This window comes from Copadichromis virginalis, linkage group LG19 (genome assembly GCF_057382275.1).
Source record: "Copadichromis virginalis isolate Kocher_CV1m ecotype Utaka linkage group LG19, C_Virginalis_male_GT1.1, whole genome shotgun sequence".
Lineage (NCBI taxonomy): Eukaryota > Metazoa > Chordata > Actinopteri > Cichliformes > Cichlidae > Copadichromis > Copadichromis virginalis.
Genome location: NC_140636.1, coordinates 18,468,938 through 18,496,924, shown reverse-complemented (window position 1 = coordinate 18,496,924; position 27,987 = coordinate 18,468,938).

Below are 27,987 nucleotides of genomic sequence, written 5' to 3'. Positions count from 1 at the left end.
ATCCATTTAATGATGCTTGAGCTATTTACATTTTCACCACAGTGTTGGACTGAGCAACAGATAGAGCCAAGCTATTGCTATCAGCAGAGCCAATCTGGCTTGATTTATTACACCCAACCCAACAGCTGAGAACCATTTCTTTGTGGTGCCTCAGACTGAGCACACCAATGTGGCAAATGGGTACCATTTCTTTGACTTTATTACCTCACAGTTGTTTGCTGGTTTGGCCATTTCACCAATATTTATTTTACTCTATATTTGTATGCTTGTTGGAATAATAAGACAAAAGCTATCTGTCCAATTTTCATCAAATTTGGTGGAGAGTTGGGGCATGGCCAATGGAAGGCCATGGTACCAAATTATGGCCTTCAGCAAACAAATCTGTATTTCAATAAATGTCTATCACATTTGTTATTACTGCAAAATAGCAAATTGAATGTCGTTTAAATTTTAAAGTTAAGTCAGTTTAAAACAAATGTTTTATAAAACAGCAACATGAATTAACTGCCAGTATAAATAAAGCAACAATATTTGAACAATATATTAAGTTGCTTTTAATTTCAAACTTGGCACATATATCCTGGAGGTTCTTGAATATCAGAGCAGTTTGTAATTGATTTTTCTTTCTGAACAGCAGATAGCTCTGTTGACAATTGAATTATTCATCAGTTATCAAATACATGATGATTTAGACGATACAATATTAAGTCTTTTACATTTGTTCTAATTTGTTTAAGGTTTTTTAACGGTTAACTCATAGCTCTTAGTGTTTGTTGCAAAGTGATTCAATAAAAAAGGAGGCAAGCTGTGTGATCGTGACCATTCTGCTCTCTTCACTGCACATATTGACCGAGCAGGGTGAAGAACAGCTGCTCTTGGTCAATGTGATTCCTGAAATGCAGAGCTGCTCCCCTCCAGGTTTAATAAAGGCACAAGCATGAAGATATTCTTTCCCAAATGGGATATCCACTAGATGAAAAACCCCTTAAGTCCCACCTGCTGCTTTAAAGTTAAATTCCCAGTTGGTTATAAGTTTCACCTCAGCATCCACAGTGCTGAATAAGCAACCACTAAAGCAAAGTTACAGCTACATTTGATAATATCTTTATTTTTTTTTAAGTAAGCACTTTATTTATCACTGGTACTCAAAAAACATGCTCTTTTTTGTGCAAGTTTGACAGCAAATTTACAAGTGCTCTGTCAAAATGCACAGAGAAACTTTTTCTGATCTGGTATCCATGTTTGCAGGATGCCATGGCTTTCCAAACCTATTGCAATCACTGTTGTAAAATAAATATGATTTTTAATTAGATAAGGCAACCTTTAATCTTAAGGAAGAAAAGTTATTTAGTCTTGGGGTTGAGAAAAAATCAAGAATAGGGTTTATGGATAAAGGTTTATAAACTCTAAAAAGCTGACTATTTTTTCTTTTTTTTCTTTATGGACAACAGATGGAAGTTAGCCCTTGGTTATAATCTGGTATGTTTACATTCATGTAATTTTTTTACATTTATGTTCATTAACATGCACTGTCCTAAATAAATAAATTAAACATAAATTAGACTCCTCTGAAGCTTATGCAACCCACACCCTTCCCATCTCAATTGCACCCAGTACACTCAGAGCTCCATCCAAGCTTCAGTCTTAATCTTCACCACCAGCATCTAAATTCTGTTGGGTCCTGTCCTAAATCCTATCACCGCTGAGATTCCATTCTGTCATGATGGGTCATCGGAGTCCAATTGCCAAATTTCTCTGTCTGAACATATATTATGTTCAGGTCTTCCAAACGATCTCTCCTTAGTATTAGTATTAGTATTATTTGGACACTTAAGAATTACCATTACTCAACATCCTCCTTTGATCCTGTTTTAACTGATGTAGCCATTACAGTGTCAGTATGAGTCAAACCTGTTTTTGTTTTGGATCCTTGATTCATGTCCTTGATTTAGACAAATTTAACACCTCTTATTTGGTTTTCATATATTTATACATGGAATGCCAATAGTATTTACTCACCCATCCAAATCTGTGAATCCAGGTGTTCCAATCACTTCCATTGCCACAGATCTATAAAAAACCAAGCAGCTAGGCATGCAGACTGCTTCAGCAAACATTTGGGAAAGAATGGGTCACTCTCAGCTCGGTGAATTTCAGTGTGGTTCCATAATAAGAGGTGCTGTGCAACAAGTCCATTCGCGAAATTTCCTCACTACAAAATATTCCACAGTCAGCTGTTAATGATTGTGGAAAAGTTTATAATAACAAAGAGGAAACGACTGAGAATGACAGCAACTTAGTCAAGGGGTGGCAGGTCACACAAAAATTACAGAGTCACCAAGTTTCTCAGAGTCAATCACCTCAGACCTCCAAACTTCATGTGGGCTTCAGATTGGCTCAAGAACAGTCCATTCAGAGCCAAACCGCTGCATCCAAGCACACTGCAAATCATTGGACGCAGAGCTGTAAAGCACACCACAACTGGACTATAGAGCAGTGGAGATTTGTTTTTGAGTGGTGAATTACCCTTCTCCATCTGGAAATCAGATGGATGAGTCTATGTTTGGCGGTTGCCAGGATTACGGTACTTGTCTGACTGCATTGTGCCAAGTGTGAAGTTTGGTGGAGATGAAAGCTGTTTTTAAGAGGTATACTCGGCCCCTTAGTGAAAGGAAGTCTTCATGCTTCAGTACACCAAAACGTTTTTGGACAGTTTTATGTTTCCAACTTTTCTGTCATGCCTGGAGTGTGAAGTTTGCCTGTTGGCTAAATGCTACCATGTGAAGTAATTCCCTCTTCAAAATAATTTGGGTTGGTCCAGCCCAAACATCTTGGCTTTAGTTATTTCATCATAGATACTTTTTCAAGGAAACACATGACCACTAAACTACTGACAGACTCTAAATGGTAATTATTAAACAGGTCAACCAGTTAAATGTCCTTTCAAATAGTCAATTAATGCAGGCAGATAGAAAAATGCAGGTCTTACTTATTGAATTTATGCATGCTTAATCTGAAGAAAAAACAAAGATTGAACATTAAATATTTTATAGCCTTTCTAGATGGTAAAAATTTGACTTTTTTTTTTTCTACATTCATAATTCCATCACTTTTGATAAGACCAAACCACAACTGAGCCTTCACTTACTTGCTGTTGCAAAAATAGATTGAACTTGGAAGGAAAAAAAAATTGGAGTTTTGCTGAAAATCTAACCCTGGTTATATGTCAGAATATCATAGAACCTGGAAGCAGATTGGTTTAATGAGGCAAAGAGTCTTCTGCACCTGCACTTTCCTGGATTATTAAAAATGGCAGAAATGTATCATAATTACATCACTTGCAGCATAAGAAAAAAACATGACAAATGTAACACCTTAAGTATTTTTAAGATGGACTGGTGGCAGATTACCACTATATAATGTGATTAAATTATTCTAAGTAGATAATGCCAGATGATAATCACAAGCTATTTAATACCTTGTTAAAGCAAGACGACTGAATTAAAAATATAATAATAATATTAAGTGATTATAAATACAAAAAACACGCCTCAGCAAGTAAAACCTATATTTGCATAATTTAAACATTCATCAAAAATATCATTTGTAAATGTGACGTGATTTAAGTAGGAGCTGAACAGCTATTCCAGCTAGAAATGAAGGCACACCAAATTAATTTTTTGCTTTTTCATAGTTAAGCTCTCATTGGAGCTATTCCATACACCAGCTTATCAGTATTAAGTTTGTATTAGTAAATTATTAGTTTGTCCTGTCTTACAAAAATGTATGTTTTAAAAGTATTGTCTGAGAGGGAAAAAAACCCCATCCCTATGATGAAAGTACTTTGTGATGGCTTTGTGTCATTGTGAAATTAGACACTGTTTCTTTAGAATACAGTTACCATTACAAACAAAAGGTAATTTACAGTGTCCATTGTTATTCTCATGGCATTAAGGAATAATTGTGCTTCAAAACCTCAGTTGAAAATAGTACATTTCAGTAGGAAAGGTTAAGGGCATTTTAAAATAACAGGCTTAAATGATGTCTGTTAATGCTATTGAAAATTAACTGCCCATCCAAGATGGAAGGGATTATAATAATACAATACAGATCATATAATAACAATATTCTGTATGCATGATCCAAAAATGGTTTCCTCAGTCATTTATTTTAGCTCATAACTGTTTTGCTAATGTCTCATCCACTGGAAACTCTGTGTTGTTCTCCGGCTTTTGTCACTTCTTTTTGTATACAAAAGAAAAAAATGAACCATTACAATGGTTCAAGGTTCAAGGTTCTTTATTTGTCACATGCATAGTTATACAAGTATAACACACAGTGAAATGTAGCCTGACACGCTCCTCGACATGTGCAAAAATAGGGGGGGCTGTAGAGGAAGAACATTATATTTATTTATATATATATATATATATATATATTAGGGGTGCAACGATATTCGTATCGATATTGAACCGTTCGATACAGTGCTTTCGGTTCGGTACGCATATGTATCGAACAATACAACATTTGTAATTTATTTTATCAACTTTCCTTCTGACGATGCTGTCTGTGTTGAGCGCTCAGTGAATCTGCGTTCGACTACTCCGCCTAGGCTGCACTGTCGAGCACAGATCCACTGAGCGCTCAACACAGACAGCATAGTCAGAAGGAAGAGCGCAGGGCAAGCTAGCAAGACAGAAGTTAAGCTCTTCTTGCAACATGGACCTCCCCCACCCTCATTCAGATCTGGCGTTTGGAATTATTTTGGTTTTCATGTGACGTATGACCCTGAAGGTAAGCGAGTCATGGACTAAAGTAAAACAGTATGTTGGATGTGCCATGCAATGCTCAATTACATGGGTGGGAGCTAGTGTGTTAGCGCAGTTAGCTCGTTAACGTGTTGGCCGTCTAGCCCCATGCACGGGGCGATCGGTGGTAGCTCGTTAACGGAGATTTGCCGTGTTGTGGCGTTAAGGTCATTTCAACGAGATTAACCTGAAAGCACTAGTGGGAACACAACGAATATGACTGCACATTTACGCCGACATCATCCTAGTGCAAAGACAAAAACAACAAGCATGCTACTAACTTTAGCCGAGTCATTTAGACAGCTGTTAGCACATGATTCTCCTTATGCTGCTGAGAATATAGCCCAGAAGAAGCGGATAGTATAGCTTTTATTTTGGAAAGAGACATTTCTCTGTAATAAACTCTCTTTTCCAAAGATGAGTGATTCCTCAATCAGATACAGGGCTTGCAATATCGCTAGCCCGACGTCCTGGGGCTAGCGATTTTTTCAGTCGGGCTACCACAATCTATCTCTTCCCTGCCCGTCGGGCTATTGTAGGAAGGAAAAATATATGTCAATGCTTTTGCATTCTTTCAGAAATGTAGCTGGGTAATTATGTCATTGGCATCGGTGAGCCACTGTCAATATGTGACATATTGAAATCGCGTTTGAATTTGCGCTTGTTTTTTTGCTTTCACTTTGCAATCGTGCGAACTGTGTATAGAGAGCGACGATGATAATTTGTGCACCAATTCCTCTGACATCGTCTTATTAATCGTTAGCTTACTATGCAAACATGACAAGTGAAATCTCCCGCAGCTTAAACATGTGAGAGGTTGATCGCGCAGAGAATCGCTGAGCTTATGTGAGTGCGTGTGTAAAAGCAGCAGTATATATATTTTAGTTCTGCTGAGCCAAATAAGACAGGTCAGGGTGAAGAAGTGACAGCCAAAGAAAAGCTTACCACAAAACGGAGAAGTTATGACAAATCAGACTATAAGGCAAAAAGAAAGTGCAGCTTTATGGTTTCATGGACAAAATCATTTCTGTGGCTGCAATATGACGAGCTAAATAACCATGGCTGCACATAAGTGGTCCGCAGGTGCGCATTCGCTGTCAAAATAAAAAACACGCACAAGAGTTAGGGTTAAATTTAAAAACTGTACTTTTGAGTTAAAATCTATATTTATAATTTTAATAAATGACAAATTAAAAAGGCGTGAACATTTTATTTTGTATCGAAAAAATATCGAACCGTGACACCAAAGTATCGAACCGAACCGTGAATTTTGTGTATCATTGCACCCCTAATATACACTGAACAAAAATATAAACGCAACACTTTTGTTTTTGCTCCCATTCCCCATGGGATGGACGTAGAGACCTAAAATTCATTCCAGATACACAATATAACCATCCCTCCCAAACAGTGGTCACAAATCAGTCCAAATGTGTGGTAGTGGGCACATCTGCTATATTGAGATAATCCATCCCACCTCACAGGTGTGCCACATCAGGATGCTGATCTGACATCATGAGTAGTGCACAGGTGTACCTCAGACTGCCCACAACAAAAGGCCACCCTGGAATGTGCAGTTTTGTCTCACAGCAAAATGCCACAGATGCCACAAGCAATGAGGGAGCGTGCAATTGGCATGCTGACAGCAGGAATGTCAACCAGATCTGTCGCCCGTGCATTGAATGTTCATTTCTCAACCATAAGCCGTCTCCACAGGCGTTCCAGAGAATATGGCAGCACATCCAACCGGCCTCACAACCGCAGACCTGGTGTAACCACACCAGCCCAGGACCTCCACATCCAGCAGGTTCACCTCCAAGATCGTCTGAGACCAGCCACCCAGACAGCTGCTGGAACAATTGGTTTGCACAACCAAACAATTTCTGCACAAACTGTCAGAAACCGTCTCAGGGACGCTCAACTGCATGCCCGTCGTCCTCATCGGGGTCTTGACCTGACTCCAGCTCGTCGCCGTAACAGACTTGTGTGGGCAAATGCTCACATTCGATGGCGTCTGGCACGTTGGAGAGGTGTGCGCTTCACGGATGAATCATGGTTCACATTGTTCAGGGCAGATGGCAGCTGAGAATGTCCCAGTTCTTGCATGGCCAGCATACTCACCGGACATGTCACCCATTGAGCATGTTCGGGATGTGCTTGACCGGCGTATACGACAGCGTGTACCAGTTCCCACGAATATCCAACAACCTCGCACAGCCATTGAAGTGGAGTGGACCAACATTCCACAGGCCACAATTGACAATCTGATAGACTCCATGCGACGATGTGTTGCACTGCATGAGGCAAATGGTGGTCACACCAGATACTGACCGGTTCTGGGTCCCCAGACCCCCAATAGCGCAAAAAACTGCACATTCCAGGGTGGCCTTTTGTTGTGGGCAGTCTGAGGTACACCTGTGCACTACTCATGATGTCAGATCAGCATCCTGATGTGGCACACCTGTGAGGTGGAATGGATTATTTCAATATGGCAGATGTGCCCACTACCACACATTTGGACTGATTTGTGACCACTGTTTGGGAGGGATGGTTATATTGTGTATCTGGAATGAATTTTAGGTCTCTACGTCCATCCCATGGGGAATGGGAGCAAAAACAAAAGTGTTGCGTTTATATTTTTGTTCAGTGTATATATATATATATATATATATATACACACACACACACACACACACACACACACACACACACACACACACACACACACACACACATTGGGTGAATGTGCAGTAGTAGCAGCAAGCAGGTGAATTCTGTACATTAATAAGAATAGACATCTGACTATTTTACAGGATAGACAATATAAACATATTTAAAATTAAAGGAATTTGAAATGTACATTGTTCCTTGGTTTAGTGTCTGGAAGAGAGTCCTGTCTCAGTCAATTATAGATGATGTGAGATGATGTGAGCAGGCGGGTGTGTGTGTTTATGGCCCGGATGGCTTGGGGATAGAAGCTCCTCTTGAGTCTCTCTGTCCTTGCCCGGAAGATGCGGAACCTTCTACCAGATTGCAGAAGTTGGAACAGTTTGTTGCCAGGATGGGACGGGTCCTTCAGTATCTGTGCTGCTCTAGTCCGGCATCTCCTGGTGTAGGTGTCCTGAAGCAGGGGGAGAGCAATCCTGCAGCAGCGTTCTGCTGTAAGGCTCACTCTCTGGAGAGCTTTTTGGTCCTTCACACAGCTGTTCCCAAACCACGATGTCATGTTCTGTGTGAGGATGCTCTCCACAGCGCCTGTATAGAAAATCCTGAGGATCTTTGGAGAGACCCTGAACTTCCTCAGTTGTCGTAGGTGATACAGGCGCTGCCTAGCCTTTTTGGTCTGGGCCTGAATGTGGGCAGCCCATGTCAGGTCTGAGGAGATGTGAACACCAAGATACTTGAAGGACTGCACCCTCTCCACTGGAGCTCCATTGATGATAATGGGCTTGTAGTCTCTGTGCTGACCCCTTCTGAAGTCCACTACCAGCTCCTTGGTCTTGCCGACGTTCAGCTGGAGGTGGTTGTCCTGGCACCATGATGCCAGATTCTTCACTTCATCCATGTAGGCCGCCTCATCGTTGTTGGAGATGGCACCCAACACCACTGTGTCGTCAGCAAACTTCACAATGGTGTTGGAGCCATGGGTGGCCACACAGTCTGAAGTGTAGAGGGAGTAGAGCAGTGGCGAGAGGACACATCCCTGAGGTGCTCCTGTGTTGATGGTGATGCTGTTGGAGAAGCACCTGCCCACCCTCACCACCTGATTTCTGCCAGTGAGGAAGTCCAACACCCATGCACACAGACGGCTGTTAAGTCCCAGATCCCTGAGCTTTGTGAACAGTCTGCAGGGCACTATTGTGTTAAACGCTGAACTGTAATCAACAAACAGCATTTGCACATAGTTACCCTGTTTCTTGTCCACGTGGCTGAGAGTGGTGTGTAGGACGTGGGCGATGGCATCCTCTGTGGATCTGTTGGATCTGTAGGCGAACTGCAGTGGATCTGTGGTGTCTAGGATGGAGGAGGAGATGATGTTCTTCAGCAGCCTCTCAAACACCTTCATTACTACCGAGGTCAGTGCAACTGGCCGGTAATCGTTCAGGGATGAGGGTTTGCTGTTCTTGGGCATAGGGATGATGGTGGATCTTTTGAAGCATGTGGGGACCACAGACTTCGCCAGGGACTCGTTGAAGATGTAAGTGAACACACCTGCTAGCTGGTCAGCACAGCAGCGCAGCAGACGGCCGGTGTTGCCGTCTGGCCCCGCCGCTTTCCTTGTGTTCACTCTCCTCAATGCCGCTCGGACGTCATGCTCCGCGATGCTGGTCACCGGTCTCACGCTGATGACGTCACTGTCCTTGGTAGTCAGGCGGTAGATAGCATTAGCCGCCTGGCTGACCTCGAAACGGGCGTAGAACTGATTCAGCTCGTTGGTGAATGCAGAGTCAGCGTTGATCAGCGCAGTGTCCCTGGCTTTGTAGTCCGTAATGGTGCGTAGTCCGTGCCACATACTCCGTGTGTCGCCCTGGTGGAAGCGGGACTCCACACGTTCCCGGTACCGGCGTTTGGCATCTCTCACCGCGCGCCGCACGCCGTATGAGGCCGCTTTGTAGGCGCTCATATCGCCAGTGGCGAGACCCGCTTTGTAGGTGGCGGTCCTAGCGTTCACTGCAGTGCGGATCGATCTGTCCACCCATGTTCTCTGGTTTGGGAATGTGGTGACTCTCGCAGTGGGGATAATCTCCTCCGCTAGCATATTGACGAAGCATACTGCTACTTCCGTAAACTCGTTGATGTCGACTGCGCATGCTCTGAACATGTCCCAGTTGACGTCGTTGAGTGCGTCCTGTAGCGTAGCTTCTGATTGGGCAGTCCACCGTTTTACCTCCCTCGTGGTCACGTCTTCCCTCCGTATGCTTTGTTTATACCGGGGAATGAGGAAGATGGCGTTGTGGTCAGACTTCCCAAAAGCCGGGTGTGAGACAGCTTTGTAGCCCTGCTTGTATGGCGTGTAGCAGTGATCCAAAATTCGATCCCTCTCGTTGGACACGAGACATGCTGGTAAAAGTTTGGCATGACTTGTCTGAGGTTCGCTTTGTTAAAGTCTCCTGCTACAATGAGGGCTGCACCCGGGTCCTTGTTTTGAAGCGAGTTCAGCACATCATGTAATTCGGACAAAGCCATACCTGTGTCCGCTTGGGGTGGGATGTAGACCGCCGTGGCGATGACCGAGGTGAACTCACGGGGCAGATAGAAAGGGCGGCACTTAATGCTCAGGAACTCCAGATGTGGCGAGCAGCCACTGGAGAGAGTAGAAATGCTCCTGGCATCACACCACTTTCTGTTTACCATGAAACACACTCCTCCACCTTTGGTTTTGTTCGACTCTGCCGTTCTGCCGTGGTTCATTTGAAGATTTTTTTCTTTAAACTGTGCATTCTCCATCCCTTTGAAGCTGGTCTAGTCACATCTGTTTTAAGTGGATCTTTCAGTGCCCTTTGGTCAAACTGGACTCTTGCAGTATTCAACCTTTATATGTCCAGTTATTTTCTGGGATCTGCAGCTGAAGTAAATGTGAAGTCAGTGAGTCTGGAGAACGAGACTTCAGTGCAAAATTATCAGTCAACCTAGCATGGCTGGGAAGCGAGCTAACAGATTAACAAACTCCAAATTTCTCTCACTAAATGAAGCACAAACTTTGTGGATATGTTGGCAGTGCTGTACCACATAGAAAAATAACACTTTACTATAAATTATTTAATATATTAAGGTAAGGTAAGTGGACAATAACCATATCCAACTTCTTAATAGCAATGAACTGGTCTGCATTGGTGCATCATATCTTTATTCTCTTCCCCCTCCTGCCCCCCCCCCCTTTCTTAAATAGATAACTATCATATCTGATATCATATCTCACAGTACAATAATATTGAATGGGTTGCATTGTTGTATTTTGTCATGTTTCTCAGGTCTTTGTCTGAATTTCTACGAACATTATTGCTAAGGATTGTCTTATTGCATTGGAGTCACACTGGGTTAAATATGTACACTTGGGTTTTAAGGGGTATTTATTATTTTCTTCTTTTTTTGGGGTTGTATGGAAGCCCCAAACGCAATTTCATTGTTCTTGACAATGACAATAAATAAATAAATACTAAATACTAAGTTATGACCATTATGATAGCTGCTACAATTTGACAAGATGACAAACAAGGACTAATTTAAAAATCTGGACGATCGCTTGAGGATTAGTGTATGCACTTGTATTTCCTGAAAGTATAAACCAGCTAAGACTTATGTGTAGCCATGGTGGGCTGGTTTTCGCATGACTATCAGGAAGAAGTCGTTTTCTGGTCATTATATAAAACTGACAACAACAGAGCAAAAGGTCCAGCTGCTGTACTGTACTGTACTGCTGTAGGGTTTAAGGAATAACAACTACACAACGAATAGGGACACTTCAGCTATCCATTATATCTGGTATGTAATACACTGTAGAACCACTCTTGCAACATTCAGTGTGTCCTAAAAAACATTTTCTGGCTAAATAACCGTAATGAGATGAAATGAATTGCCTCTCTCTTATTTTGTTTGTTCTTCCACTCTTCTCAAGCTGGGTCAGCCACAATCTGTGACCTCTTTGTGTGCGGAGATTGTTTCATTTTTTGCTTTGCTCTGACACGCTTGTCTCAGGAATCTAATAATCCCCCAGCAGTGACCTTTAAATTCATTGATAATGATTCTTTAGATTTTTTTTTATTATTATTTCAACATCCCTTAAACTCTGTATCATGAGAGGCTTTTTGTTGATGGCTGTACCTTTACTGCATATAAGTAAGGCATCAAATAAGTAAATAATATGAAGGAGTACTTATTAGTTCTTGAGCTGTTGCTTGTGTTTGTTGATTTGTTTAGCAAGGAATCAGTAGTGTCTGGTTTCTACAAAAACAAAGCTTGATATATAAACAAATAGCATCACATCCTCGATGCTAAGGTCACTAGTTCAAAATAAGACTGACTCTTATGTCTTGATGCATGCTAGATCATCCAGGTAAGAAAATATTACTGATGTTGCATTTTCAGTGAGAGAAATGTTCAATAGCCATGAGTACCATTCACATAGAGTTGGGGAATGGCTGTAATCACAGCACTGTAAGATGGTGAAAGCTGTAGCATCTAAGATAGGCCCCCTCCTGGTTTCAGAGATGGTCTTTCTGACTCCTCTTTCAAACAGCATTCCTCCCCATCCAGGATGTGTACCCTACGCTCTCATCATTGAACAAGTGGTCACTGCCCTGTAGGTGTAATTAGACTGTGGAGTCCTGGCCTGCAGGTTTTCACAACATTCAGAAGAGGCAGGTCTTCTGAAGCAGAAGAAAATCATATCAAAAAGGCCCGGGGTAAAAGAAAGACTGTTAACTGTTACCTAAACAAAAATCGTTAATGATCCCTAATCTGTCAGGTAAGGGAACAGTTGAGCTACATTTTCTCAAAACACCTGTTTCTGGAGCTTTCAAACCTCAAAACACACTACTCCACAAACAGGTCCACCCCGAGGATCGGGTTCATCAGAACAGAGTAATTTAGTGCATGCTGTTAAGTGCAGGAGGATGGATGTGATATATACATCGGGGAAACCAAACAACCTCTGGCTAAATGGATGGCACAACACAGAAAAGCGTTATTTCAAGTTGTTAATAGAAGTGGTTATACAAGCAATGAAATCGTTAGAGGCGTACTTAATTTTTCTAAATTTTGCTTTCCATTCTCTATAACGCAGAACACAAAATTCCATAATCTTGGCATATATTTTTGTTTTTTGTGTATTGTGTTGCCACCCTTCAAAAACAACACTCACAAACCTCATTTTCTGTTGCATGGTGCAACACTAACCCAGCTCCTCCATACCAACATTCCCAGAGGCTCAAGTTCTCCTTTGCTTGGTTATAAAACAATGAAACACACACAGCATGACCTGAAGGACTACAACATGAAAGAAGGCACAACGGCTCTTGCATCTCATTTAATCCACTCTTCTATCACTCAATTATAGTTGCTTCTCTGCAAAAAACAAAAAAATAAGTCTCATCTTGCTCTTGACTTTTTTTCTCTCCTTAGCTTTGTTTTTTCCCCTTCATCCTCTCCTTTTGCTCGATCTCCTAATTTACCTTCATCTGTCCTTTCCATACATTGTTCTCCTTTCCTCATCCCCTTTACATCAACGCTCTGCTCTAATCTTTCCTCCACCCCTCTGCCCTGCTCTCATCACCTCGCCACTATAGTGTCTTCTTTTTCTCCTCCAAAGGCTCGTGGTCTTGTTTAATAATTGATTCTGGCTGTCACAGTGTGCTGATAAAGACAACAGCAGGGCCATTAAAAGTTCCTCGCCTGTTCTTTCTTCCTGTTTTTTTCCCCTTCACTTTACAGACATACACACATACACACCAACTGTCTCTCGTCTCCCCCTCTGTTTTCTCACTTCATTCGGTCTCCTTTTCATCCTCCCCTCTTTCTCTCCACCTCCTCTCCGCCTCTCCGTCTGCTTGTTCAAAACAGTCGAAGCTGACTACTCCCTCTGAGCCCCTTTTCTCTCTTTTTTTTGTCTTTACCTCCATCATCGCCTTCATAGCACGCTTCCCAGTTCATCCCTATTGTTGCACCCTTGGTTATCTTCAGTCATGTTAGTAACAACTGGCTGATGCTCTTTTTGATGCACAACAGGCGGATGACACTGTAAATTGTACAGAAGCACACTCAACCACTGTTGTTACACATCACACAGAAATACAAAAATATACCTGTCATTCTCTTTTGTACTCGACTTATGGAGTCACTGATTCAAATTTATTTTATTTTCTGTACTTCTTGGATTGTGCAGTTGCACAGTTGTTCCCTTTTCCTTCTTCTTTTGGCTTTTCCTTTTAAGGGTAGGTGGATCCTCCACCTCAATCCTGTCCTAATACCCTCTTCTGTTATACCAAAACTCTGCATGTCCCCCTTCAGAGCATTTATTAATCTTTTCTGTCCTCTTCTTTTTTTTGTTGCAGCCGGGCTATATCTTTCTCCCTCTCGTTGACGGACACATGTATTCTATCTTGTTTCCGCTGACTTCCATTCCCCTATTCTCCAGAGCATACCTCCACTTCTCTTTTCCACCTGCTCCCTACTCTCACTAGAGGTCACAATGTTGCCTGCAAACATCATAGTCCATAGAGACTCCTGCCTGACACCATCTGTCAGCCTGTCCATCATCACTGCGGATGTAATGGTGATGGACAGGATGATTAGCATGAAACATGAGAGAGAGAGAGAGAGAGAGAGAGAGAGAGAGAGAGAGAGAGAGAGAGAGAGAGAGAGAGAGCTTATTTGACCACATCCTCCCATCTCTAAAAGTCTTTTTTTGTTCTTTTGCATTTCCTCCACTTTGTTTTTATCATTACTAAATGATGAATTCAGCACTTGCACCTTACTAATGTTTATTAGTATGAGTGTGACATTATTATAAAGTGCTACCCCCAAACATTTACAGGCTGTTGATAAAAGAAGATGAGCTGCTCCAAAGTGGTAAACATGGTTGTGCTCCAAGTTTTTTTTTTAAATTATTTTTTTTTTTAAGTATTGCTGCCATCGAATTGAAAATGAGCTAATGTTTTCTTAAAATAACAAACTTTCCCAGCTCAAACAGTTAATGTGGCGTCTATGATGTTTTGTGAATAAAACATGGGTCTATGAGATTTGCAAATCATTGAATCTAGTTTGTATTTCAGGCAGCATCACAACATTTTTGTAATTGGGGTTGTAACATTTTAGTGATATATGCACTCGCACACACATACACAACATTTTACACTGATACAGTATACACTAACATTCTCGTAGGGCTATCTGCAGCCCATTTTAACCACAGTTTATAGTGTTTTATCCATCCAGGGACTCCAGATGGAAATTAGCTACTAGCCAAAACTGGTACAAAACATCTTTTTCTCTTTTGTGTGATTAATGCATTTGTAACTAGTCCCTGAAAGAAATACGGAATAAATAAACAAGCAAAAATAATGCACACATGCTGCACACACATACACACACCTGTCTCTTCTTATATCCGGACACAAACACACGCAAATGCTGTCATACAGACACAGACACACACTGACTGCCTTTTATATACACTCTCCCCACAATTCAGGGAGAGGCGTAACAGCACTAATCTGTCACGCTCTGTCTCTCCCATTCATTACAGACACTATAATCCAGCACACCTCCGATGTGATCAGCCTCCAATTAGAAATCCATCAAGCCCAAGGTGCGTTTAATTGCCTTGTCGGAGCCACACTTCCCAAGCCACCACCTTTCTCTTGCCCAACTCTTTGCTTCACCTCACCGTGAGGTGTACTCCTCCCCAATAGCAGGATGTAATTTCACATTGACAGTGTTGCGCTATTGCTGACAACAGTGTTTATCTATCAAATGTTTGTACTAACAGATTGAGAACTGAGTTCCCTGCAAATGAGTTCACTGATTGAGGTAATGTTGATACTCTAATGTAATTGACTCTATGTCTGTCTGTCGGTATGTTTTAAATAGTGACATGAGAAACATTAGCGTTCTCTTACACATAGTGTTATAGGACATTAATTTGAATGCCTTAAGTTTGGAGTGATTAGGATCATGTTTTCACATTAGCGTGCAAAGTTTAAGCTCAGAACACAATCAACATTTCTGTTTTTTTATTGAATTATTCAAAGATTGCACCCTGTGTAAACCTAACAAGTTTAAAGAACCTTAAGATAATAGATTAATGTTGTTTAGTGAAACATAATTTAAAAAGTGAACACATTTTAGTAAAATGAGCATGTTTTGGAACATCAGGTGCTTCAGTTAATGGACATAAATGTCATTCAAATAAACCTCCACAATACTAAAGGACTGAGTTGTGCATGTCCATCCCGCTCAGATGGTGCCTGATAATGATGTAAAAATCTGCAGCACATTTCAATATTTCTCTTGCTGAAATCATCCATCAAATCAGCAGTGTTACCATGTTATTCAGAGATCTGAACCACAGTGGATATTTTTCCAACCATGCTTCAGTTTTTGCATAGATTAGCTATGTATTTTTACCCAGATGTCTTGTACTCAAATAATGAAATGAGTCAAAAAAAATTTTTTTTTGTCAGCAAAGTAGAGTCCTTTTTTTTGTTTTGTTTTGTTTTGCAAAAAAAAAAAATGTGTTTGCAGCAAAAAATAATTCTCTATAAACAAACTGCTTCATAACATTATGTACATTTTGTGAAATGGCAGTGAAACACAACTAAAATAAAGATGTTTTTTCCTTTCCCAATAAATGGAAAAAGATAATTCCCAAGAAACATAATAGCCAGAACAATGAAGATATAATGTGATTTCCCAAATTAAAGCACAACCAAATGTGTTAAGCAATGATTGCATCAACTGCCTTTAAATTCTTGACCATAGGGCAGCAAATGCTAAGTACATCACCGTGAGCTGAGTGAAAATACAACAGAAAGGTACTTCGATCACCTCTTAGAAAACCACAGAGTTAAAGTCTGCTGCTGTCAGTCAGTCAGTGATGACAGCAGAAGGGATAACATGCCCCTGGGGGAAACACCTATGTGGCTCAGTTGGCAAAAACACTGTTATCTCAACATTTTATTGGGGTTTGTATTCAACGTGGTAGCTGAGTCACATATTATTGTTGTTTTTACTGTGATCTGTTATTTATTACACATTAGTTTCACAGTGAGATAACACACTGCAAGAGCATGCACACTGTCCAGTTAAACCCATTACTGGAAGCATGATACCTGCTGGACAATCCTGTAATCATTCCTTAAACACTCAATGAGCTTATTAGCAGTTAAAGCCTTTGCAATCTTGACACATACTGGCTTTGAACTTGATGTTAAAGAATAATACATGGGGATTTGAAATTAATCCAAAACATCACAGTCACTTTGATACCCACAATAAAATAAGGCTGTTTTTTTTATTCATTTATTTTATAAGGAATTTCATCATAACTTGTTTTAATGCATGAAAAATGACAGATTACCACTAGCTTCAGGAAATCACTGAACATTTAGATAAAACCATAATACCTGATATGTGTTACTGCTTTCTTCAAGGACTGTTTGTATGATTATCCGGAAACAGAAAAACTATTTGTAGAACATTTGTAGAATGTAAAATAAGAAATACCCACCTTTTTAAACCAAAATGTCAGTCATGCAATGTGAGGTGGGACAGTGTTAGTTGCTAGAAAGATTTTTCATGATAAATGCGATCTAAGTTGGTTTACAACCACTTTTCACAAATTCCCAGAAGTTTAGCAAAAGAGCAAATTTGCATGATTCTATCCAATACTGTGAATATTAGGACCCAAATCTTTAAGATACACAACTGGCCAAAAGAATGGAAACTACTTAATAAAAAAACAGCAATAAACCCTCCAACAATACATACCAAAGTGGGAAACATCTTAAATAAGACATTTGTTTTTATTTCTTGCATTAATTCAGTCAACGCAAATCTAAATTTCATCTTTTTTCTTATTATCTCTTTGGGGGTGTTGGATTTGAATCAGATTATTAAGCAGCATGATTGATGTATATCGTGATCTATGTACTGAGTCTATTCAAGCTGTAATCTTAGATTTGTTTGTTGTTATTGATAGACCAGTGTTTCATCCTCAGCTAAGCTTTGACAGAATACTGAAGAGCTGAAGTCAGAACTTTCAGATGTTTGCTGCAGCATTTTTAATATTCTTTAAATTAAGTTTATTTTGATTTGAGGAAGTAAATATTCCAGTAACAGTTTTTAAAATTCCACAATGAAAAAAAGAAAGGATTCTCAGCCTTGTTAATAAATTGATTTATAACACAAAGCTTTAAGCAATCTATTCTGTGTGAACAAGCTTGGAACTATTTGTGAATATCGTAAAAAGAACAGTGGTTGGCTTATCTTGCGATGGCATAAAATATCAAGAAAGAGAAGATAAAGTGTTTCAGATGTCATCCATATACTCACTAAGAGTCCTTCTGGAAAACAAGAGGGAAACGACCATGGGAAACAAAGAGAAAAGCAGGGTGAGTGGCAAAAACAAAGACATGAATAAATGAGAGGTATTGACATACGAGAAATAAGAGGCCAGACAGGAGAAACATGCAGACAGGAGAGTGAAATTAAACACCTGCATCGTGAAAATCTTTAAGAGATGGATTGCATGTTTCACTTCTATTACTCATGGTGTGCTACAGGATTCTGTTTTAGGGGCCTTATTATTTCTGTTATATGTGGCATTTGTTATTGCTGCTATGCATATGACTTTCATCAATATATCTCTTTTAAGCCCCCGGATGTTTCTAAGCTGCTGATCCTTAATTGGTGCTTAGACTATTAAAAGTTGGATGGTGGACAACTTGTTCAATGTAATTTAGAAAAAACTCAAATCCTCGTTTTTGCACCTTTTCAGAGGCAAGGGAAACTCTTGGTCCCCTGGCTAGATGTGCAAAATCATGTATCAAATCTCTAGTTCACCCTTGTTTTTTTTATCCATTAAGAAATATTGCCCCATTATAAGTCCTATTGTTTAAGGCTGTGACATTTAAATAGTTATTCATGCATTTATTTAATCTCATTTAGACTACTGTAATTCAATATTTGCTTGTCCAATAAAAACTACTTGGAACGCCTGCAGTTTTTCCAAACACTGCTGCTAGTATTCTGACAAAGTCTTCCAAATACTCTGATATTACACTGTTGCTGACCCAGCTGCACTGGATCCCCACTGAATTCGGAGTCCATTTTAAGATTCTGGTTTTGACCTTTAGAACTCTGCATGGACAAGCAACATCTTACATCAGTGAACTTTTACATCCATACGTCCCCAGCATGTCCCTGAAGTCATGTGATCAGAGCCTATTGGCTGTGCGTCACATGAGGCTAAAAACTGAAGGAGACAGAGCTCTTGCAGCAGTTGAACTTTGGAACTCTCTCCCGCTGAGCTTGAGATCTGCAGACTTTATGGCCTCTTTTAAAAAAAACATAAAAACAAGTCTTCTTTTTTTTCACTTTTTAGACAGTTTTTTATGCACTGATGAAGCACTTTGTGATGTTTATCTTGACAAGTGTGATTACTATATTTTCATTGCTATGCTATATTTTCATTTTAATACTGTATCTAAAAACTTTATAGATATATTTTTCATCATAGATTATGTTTTTTAAACTGTGCAGTGATTTTTAAGCACCATGGTCCCTAGGGATGGGTATTGATAAGATTTTTGCAATTCCGATTCCATTTTCGATTCTGTTTAACGATTCGATTCTTTATCAATTCTTTTTAAAAAAGGAGAAAACTAAGGTAGATTAGCTCAGAACTTTGTTTTATATCTTCTCTTTGAACAAGGTAGAAATTTAGGAGTAACATGGCCTTACAAACCCAACAGTGAGATCTTAAGAGATCCACAGCCTATGGCTCTTGAATGGGGTGTCACAGGGTCCCCAGGAAAAAAAATTGTAAATGTAAAATAATAAAATAAATATTCTTGTGTAGCAATAACAAAGTATAACATAAATTATTCTGTAACAATTACACAAGAATATCCAGTAATGTCCCTGCCTACAATTAAACACATTCACTTACCTAAAATCGGGGGCATCTGCTGTGGCAAATGGGTGCAAGCCTTTTACCACAAACTTAGTCACTGCTCGGTGACATTCGTCTATCCTGGCCTGAAAGGAGACGCTACCGGTAGACTGCAGCAAGAACTGCCAGCGAGCGCCAGCCAGACTCTGTCTGTCTCATCATGGTCACCTAAATGCAGCGCACAGTAATGGCAGGTTTTGTAATAAGGCAGATTGCGTTAACATAATATGCACCGTTAGTTGATTATTTACCTGCCGCATTAACTGGAATTTAAAACACGACATTCATTTAAGGTTATTGTGTATTTTGTGAGCAAATGCTTTTGCATATTCGTAGTGTTTCCTCCCTTAAATGAAATATCTACTTTGCAAGTATTGCAAGTTGCCCTGTGGTCATCCATTCTTATAAATTATAATCAAACTTTTGAGCGTTTGAGCCACTTAGGTGCCGTGTTTCCTGCCAGGTAAATGACGCTCCGCAACGTGGTGACGTCATTCGGGGCGACTGGAATTGATAAGGGAATCGTTTGCAAAAATGGCAAACAATTCCAAGGAATTGAAACAGTGGGAACCGGTTCTCAACAAGAACCGGGTTTCGATACCCATCCCTAATGGTCCCTCTCCTGCTTAGCTTTAAGCACATTTATCCGTGATTTAAAATTAAAAAAAATGTTTGAAATGCTGATTCACTGGACTACACGGTGCCCTCTTACATATAGACATATCTCTTGATGATATTATGAAGAACAGACTCTGGTCAATTTTACCTGAGAAATGTTCTGAACAGCTTAACCATGCTGTATTTCACAGAGAGAGAAAGTCCCTCACATATTTTTCTTTTGAAAGACTGCTGATCAACAGATCAAATGCATCACTGGCTCACTGGTTTTGCTTGATCATATTAAGCTCTAAAGAAATGCTCATGCTTTAGGGAAGTGTGTGTGTGTGTGTGTGTGTGTGTGTGTGTGTGTGTGTGTGTGTGTGTGTGTGTGTGTGTGTGTGCGCGCGCGCTTGCCTGAAGTCAATAAATTGGATAACTACTCATCCATTTGTTAGCCTGAGAAAATGTGGAAATAGCCTTTTTGTTCACTCTATTTAGTACAATGATTTGATAAATCTCTACTTGCATCTCATCAATGTCTAATCCACCTTAATTAGATTAATTTATTTTCATGAGCTGCTGTAACAAAATTTGTTTAAAAAAAACTAAAGATAAAAATACACTCATCGGTAAAGTGAATACATAGATTATCACTTTAACTTCACATTAGAAAATATCATCATTACATTGGTCCCCTGTAAGCTTCAATTTAATGTAATCAGTCGCTATTTTATCTCCAATTGGATATCTTCATTTCTTTTAGGTTGTGTTTTTTATAGTAAATTTTTTGATTGTTTTGATTGTTTTGTTACAGATCCTCAAATTAAAAATAAATACAAAAGGTAGAAAATGTAATATATATTTTTAAAATATAGAGCTAAGTGGAACTAAGGTGCACAAGTGACAAGTGAAAATAGCCATGGTGTCATAGAGAGCTCTCAAATGACTCTCTCATTTGACTCTCGAATGACTTAATACCCAAACAGAAAAGATTTCTTATGGTGTTACAGTGGGGCAAATGATAACTGCAGTAACTAGTGAGATATCATGTACTTTGCTACCATATATAGTAAGAACGCATGTGTAGTTTTATATTATATGAATTGAATTTCTGGTGTTGCAAATACAGTAAATGTTTTTATTTCGACACGGTATCTGTGATTCATTCAGTCATTTTCCCATAATATGATTATTATATTGTGACTTTGTAGTTAACTAACCTTAGGAGATACAGTGGGGCAAAAAAGTATTTAGTCAGCCACCGATTGTGCAAGTTCCCCCACTTAAAATGATGACAGAGGTCAGTAATTTGCACCAGAGGTACACTTCAACTGTGAGAGACAGAATGTGAAAAAAAAAAATCCATGAATTCACATGGTAGGATTTGTAAAGAATTTATTCGTAAATTAGGGTGGAAAATAAGTATTTGGTCACCTCAAACAAGGAAAATCTCTGGCTCTCACAGACCTGTAACGTCTTCTGTAAGAAGCTTTTCTGTCCCCCACTCGTTACCTGTATGAATGGCACCTGTTTGAACTCATCATCTGTATAAAAGACACCTGTCCACAGCCTCAAACAGTCAGACTCCAAACGCCGCCATGGCCAAGACCAAAGAGCTTTCGAAGGACACCAGGAAAAGTATTGTAGACCTGCACCAGACTGGGAAGAGTGAATCTACAATAGGCAAGCAGCTTGGTGTGAAAAAATCAACTGTGGGAGCAATCATCAGAAAATGGAAGACATACAAGACCACTGATAATCTCCCTCGATCTGGGGCTCCACGCAAGATCTCATCCCGTGGGGTCAAAATGATCATGAGAACGGTCAGCAAAGATCCCAGAACCACACGGGGGGACCTGGTGAATGACCTGCAGAGAGCTGGGACCAAAGTAACAAAGGTCACCATCAGTAACACACTACAACGGCAGGGAATCAAATCCCGCAGTGCCAGACGTGTTCCGCTGCTGAAGCCAGTGCATGTCCAGGCCCGTCTGAAGTTTGCCAGAGAGCACATGGATGATACAGCAGAGGATTGGGAGAATGTCATGTGGTCAGATGAAACCAAAGTAGAACTTTTTGGTATAAACTCAACTCGTCGTGTTTGGAGGAAGAAGAATACTGAGTTGCATCCCAAGAACACCATACCTGCTGTGAAGCATGGGGGTGGAAACATCATGCTATGGGGCTGTTTTTCTGCCAACGGGACAGGACGACTGATCCGTGTTAAGGACAGAATGAATGGGGCCATGTATCGTGAGATTTTGAGCCAAAACCTCCTTCCATCAGTGAGAACTTTGAAGATGAAACGAGGCTGGGTCTTCCAACATGACAATGATCCAAAACACACCGCCCGGGCAACAAAGGAGTGGCTCCGTAAGAAGCATTTGAAAGTCCTGGAGTGGCCTAGCCAGTCTCCAGACCTCAACCCCATAGAAAATCTGTGGCGGGAGTTGAAAGTCCGTTTTGCTCGGCGACAGCCCCAAAACATCACTGCTCTCGAGAAGATCTGCATGGAGGAATGGGCCAAAATACCAGCTACTGTGTGTGCAAACCTGGTAAAGACCTATAGTAAACGTTTGACCTCTGTTATTGCCAACAAAGGTTATGTTACAAAGTATTGAGTTGTATTTTTGTTATTGACCAAATATTTTCCACCCTGATTTACGAATAAATTCTTTACAAATCCTACCATGTGGATTCATGGATTTTTTTTTTTCACATTCTGTCTCTCACAGTTGAAGTGTACCTCTGGTGCAAATTACTGACCTCTGTCATCATTTTAGGTGGGGGAACTTGCACAATCGGTGGCTGACTAAATACTTTTTTGCCCCACTGTATATGGTGGAGTGACTGTTTTGTTGAATATACTCCTATGGCTGTCCAACATGAGATGGAGAGGGTATGAACAATTGTCTGATACGATCCAAACATTGGACAGAATCCTCCATTTTAAAAACTCAGTGTCAACTTCTCACACCAAACCCACAGCATTAGAAGATGAGATAAGATAAGACTTTAATCATCCCACGCCGGGGAAATTTGTGCGTTACCACAGCTCAGGTACAAATAGCAGAAAAATATAAGAGTATACCAAGAATATAAAGTCAATTGGACTTGCAGATCAGTTTATTGAATCTATATTATTGGTAGGCAAACTGGAGAGGGTCTGTCACTGTGGCCTGGAGCTTGTCCAGAATGAGTTTATCCAGGGTCTTCATGATGTGTGATGTAAGTCCCATGGATGCATAGTCCTTAGCGCCACTAGGATGTGATTTCTTCAAAACGGGCATGACCTCTTCCAAACCATGCAAATTCAGGCTCATCCTAAAGATGTGATCAAATGCTTCACTTGCTGGGGGGCACAAGCTGTGAGAACCCTGAGGCTCATGTCAACAGAGCCTGCAGACTTGTCTGAGCAGAGTGTCATCATGCATACAAAGTCTGGCAAAAGCCAAAAAAGATGAATGATTTAGTATTTAGTATTTATTTATTTATTGTCATTGTCAAGAACAATGAAATTGCGTTTGGGGCTTCCATACAACCCAAAAAAAAGAAGAAAATAATAAATACCCCTTAAAACCCAAGTGTACATATTTAACCCAGTGTGACTCCAATGCAATAAGACAATCCTTAGCAATAATGTTCGTAGAAATTCAGACAAAGACCTGAGAAACATGACAAAATACAACAATGCAACCCATTCAATATTATTGTACTGTGAGATATGATATCAGATATGATAGTTATCTATTTAAGAAAGAGGGGGGGGGGGCAGGAGGGGGAAGAGAATAAAGATATGATGCACCAATGCAGACCAGTTCATTGCTATTAAGAAGTTGGATATGGTTATTGTCCGTGAGAGGGGGGCAGAGAGTTCAGGAGCCTCACAGCCTGTGGATACAGGCTGTTGGCCAGTCTGGATGTTCTGGCCTGTATAGACCTGTACCTTCTCCCTGAGGGCAGCAGATGGAAAAGGTGGCGCGCAGGGTGATGTTGGTCCCGCAGGATACTGTGCACCCTCCTCAGACAGCGAGTGGGGAAGATATTACTGATCTCTGGCAGACTTGTTCCAATAATTCTGCCAGCTTCTTTCACCACCCGCTGGAGTGCTTGCTGATCGGCCTTGGTGCAGCTGGGGAACCACACTAGAAATCCATACGTCAGAACGCTGCTGATGGCACAGTTGTAGAAGTTCAACATCAGAGATCTGGGAATGTGTGCGCTCCGCAGTCTCCTCAGGTAGTAGAGGCGCTGTTGGGCCTTCCGTACAACTGAGGTGATATGGTTGCCCCAGGACAGGTCCTCGGTCACAGTTACCCCCAAGAATTTAAAACTGCTCACCCTCTCCACCGCCTCACTGCCAATGAAGAGAGGCAGATGGTTGTTATGGCCCCTCTTCCGGAAATCTACAATGATCTCCTTGGTCTTTTTGGTGTTTAAGACCAAGTTCTTGTCGTGGCACCATGACTCTAGTTGTTGCACCTCTGTCCTATAGTTTGTCTCATCATTGTTGGATATAAGTCCGAGCACTGTAGTGTCATCTGCAAACTTAACAATGAGATTGGACGCGCAGGAGGAAATACAGTCATGGGTGAAGAGAGTGTATAGCAGAGGGCTCAGAACACACCCCTGAGGGGCACCGGTGTTGACCACAAGGGTGTTCTTACCCACTCTGACACTCTGTCTACGGTTAGTGAGGAAGTCCACAATCCAGTTGCACAGAGAGGAGTTAAGTCCCAGTTGGTGGAGTTTGGGACGGAGTTTGTATGGCCGGATGGTATTAAAAGCCGAGCTGTAGTCTACAAAGAGGAGCCGTGCATAGGTGTTCCTGTGTTCCAAGTGCTTCAGTAATGTGTGCAGCACTGTGGCGATCGCATCCTCGGTTGACCGGTTCTCCCTGTATGCAAACTGGTGCGAGTCCAGGGATGGTGGAAAAGCAGCTCTGATGTGTTTAATGACCAGTCTCTCCAGGCATTTGGCGGGAATGGGGGTGAGTGCCACAGGTCTGAAATCGTTCAGACATGTGACATTTGACTGTTTTGGGATGGGAACGATGGTTGCTGCTTTGAAACAGGATGGTACCAGTGAACAGGACAACGAGGTGTTATATATAGAGGTGAAGACGTCCGCCAGGTCCGCAGCACAGTCTTTTAGCACCCGGCCCAGCACTCCATCCGGCCCGGCCGCCTTCCTGGTGTTAATGCTCCGGAACACACGCCTCAGCTCATGAGTGCTCAGGACCGGAGCAGGGTCGGTTGAGGGGAGAGGGGACAGGACAGGGTCGGTGTTCTCCCTGTCAAAACGGGCATAAAAGAGATTTAGATCCTCAGCCAGAGTAGAACTGTCGGCTGAGGGTGATGGTGTTCTTCTTTTGTAGTCCGTGATAGCCCTGATGCCCTCCCAGACCTGCCTTGGGTTTGTGTTGTTCTCAAACCTGGCCTCGATACGCCTCCTGTGCTGCTGCTTGGCAGTCTTGATGCCTCTTCTCAGGTTGGCCCTGGCAGCACTGTATGCCTCCTGGTCCCCGGATTTGAAAGCGTTGTTCCTTGTTCGAATAAGTTGTTGAACTCCGTGTGTCATCCAGGGTGGATTATTAGGGAACACACGGAATCGTTTCCAAGTTGTTACATTGTCCACACAGAAACAGATGTAGTCCAAGACAGTGGAGGTGTAACTGTCCAATGCGACATGATGTAAAATATATATACCAAATATAATCTGTTTTAAAGTCAGTGTCCACAATTTGAATGTGACATATTACAACTACATATTCAAAAGGAACGATTATGGAGTAAGGAGGAATCTATAAATATTGAAAGGTAACTGATGTGCAGAGGGGATTGCACTTTATTTTATATTGTCCTCTATGTAATGATGTATATGTAAATATTGTTTTAAAAGTTGATGTTCTTTAGGTTTATATAAGTTTTAAGAATTGATAATTAAATATGTATTTGATGAAAAAAATTGAGAAAAGTGAAAAGAGAAACGTAACATCTTATGTAATCGAAAACATTCTGTTGCTGCTTTAATGAGAAGTAGACGACTTTTTGAGATTGTTGCAGACCATGAAATAAATAGACCAAGAATTTAACTCCAAATTTAACATTACCACGTATTGTTGATCAGGAATCTAAAGTACTTCTAAGGTACTATCATCGACCAACAGATAACTGGAATACCAGACTGCATTCCATCAGAACATTACAGCATTTCTTTGATTTTTTGAAGTGTGCAGTTGTGGTTGTTTGAGGCTATAAAAGGACAGGAGTGCCTTGACCTTTAATTGTATATACAACCAGTTTTTGCATTCAAATCTTATTTTAATTTTCATGGTCTGACCTAAAGAGAACCAATATGGGGGAGGGATACAAAACCTTGTAACCTTTTTTTCAGTTTCTCCTGTTTCCATTGTCTCATTTGCTTATTCTGGCCTATTGAGTCACATCGACACATAAACAAAACTGATTTCAGGGATGACATATCAGTTTTATAAAATGAAAGGCATTGTCAGAATTCCCTGTGATACTTCCGATTAAAGAGCTATATTAATGTGAATATGATATGCAGATTTCCACTGTGACAGCTTAGGTATTGTCTGTCAGATTGAAGACAAAATGAAATCTGCTTTCCATCAGCTCACATTTCCCTCAGTTCTTACTGTTTTGTATGTCTGTCGAAGAAAAATGGTAATTTATTATAACTCACAACAATTACACTAAATACTTGTTACACTACACCTGCCCCCAGATACAGTGGTTGGCAAAAGGTTAGAAAGAGGTTATTTCCTGCTCATTAAAGCCTAATAAATGTCCTGTACATATCATTGGGTCATCTGATTAATACTGTTGAATTGAACCATAATGTTAACAGTACTACACTGTATATTTTATATGCTTAAAAAAACACAACTCAGTCTTCCTAGATGAATGCACAGAAAATAACTCTGCTACATTTTTATTTTTATTTTAGTTCATCTTTACACTCGTTATTTCACTTAAGGAGAAATTGATTTGTGCATTTCTTTCTTGATTCCATTGTTCAGTTCACCTGGACCTGTCACTGTTACTACTTATGAAGCAGTGGTAACAGCAGGTCAGGTGGAGGCTTCAGCTTCATGAGTTAAACCAGACCGTTGCCCTTTACACCAGAGCTTTTCACATTGCTAAACCAAAGGACCCTTTAAACTGCATCTGATCTCTGCACTACTTTGGAAGCAGAAGGGAGAATACTTGTGGAGGAGGGGGTTAATGGACCTTGCAGGACTGAGTTGGCCACCATGGCAATAGTTATGGCATGCTTGACAGGGTTATTAGCTGATTGTCTGGTCACAACAACTCCCTATGGCAGAAGCTGATTCAGCTGAAGGTGGTGGCAGATCCCTGAGGTTGTGCCCGATAGCAACATTGGAGACTGCAGAGGAGCTGGAGGTTCAGATCAGACTTCCACTAGTTCTTTCCCCGCATGAACACTAACATCCAGGCCACTAATCGACAGTGTTGGGAAGGTTACTTTTAAAATGTATTCCACTACAGATTACAGAATACATGCCCCAAAATGTAGTTTGTAACGTATTCCATTCCATTACTCAATGAGAGTAACGCATTCTGAATACTTTGGATTCCTTGATATATTGTCATGCTTTTTACAACTACATGAATGTACTATTGCTGTGTGATTTATTACTATTACTGAAGGATACTCGCCATACCAACACAACTAGATTTTTAAATCTTAAAATTAAATGAGTAACAGTAGGGTGGACATTAGGTAAGGCTGCACTTTTTGCAGAGATCTCGTATAGAAAACTATTCTGTGCGTATATAGAACAGGTCCGTGGCTCTGGACTGTAGTAAAGGGACCTCTGGCTAATACGTCAGGTTCCGTGTCGGGCTCGTAGCCGAAAAC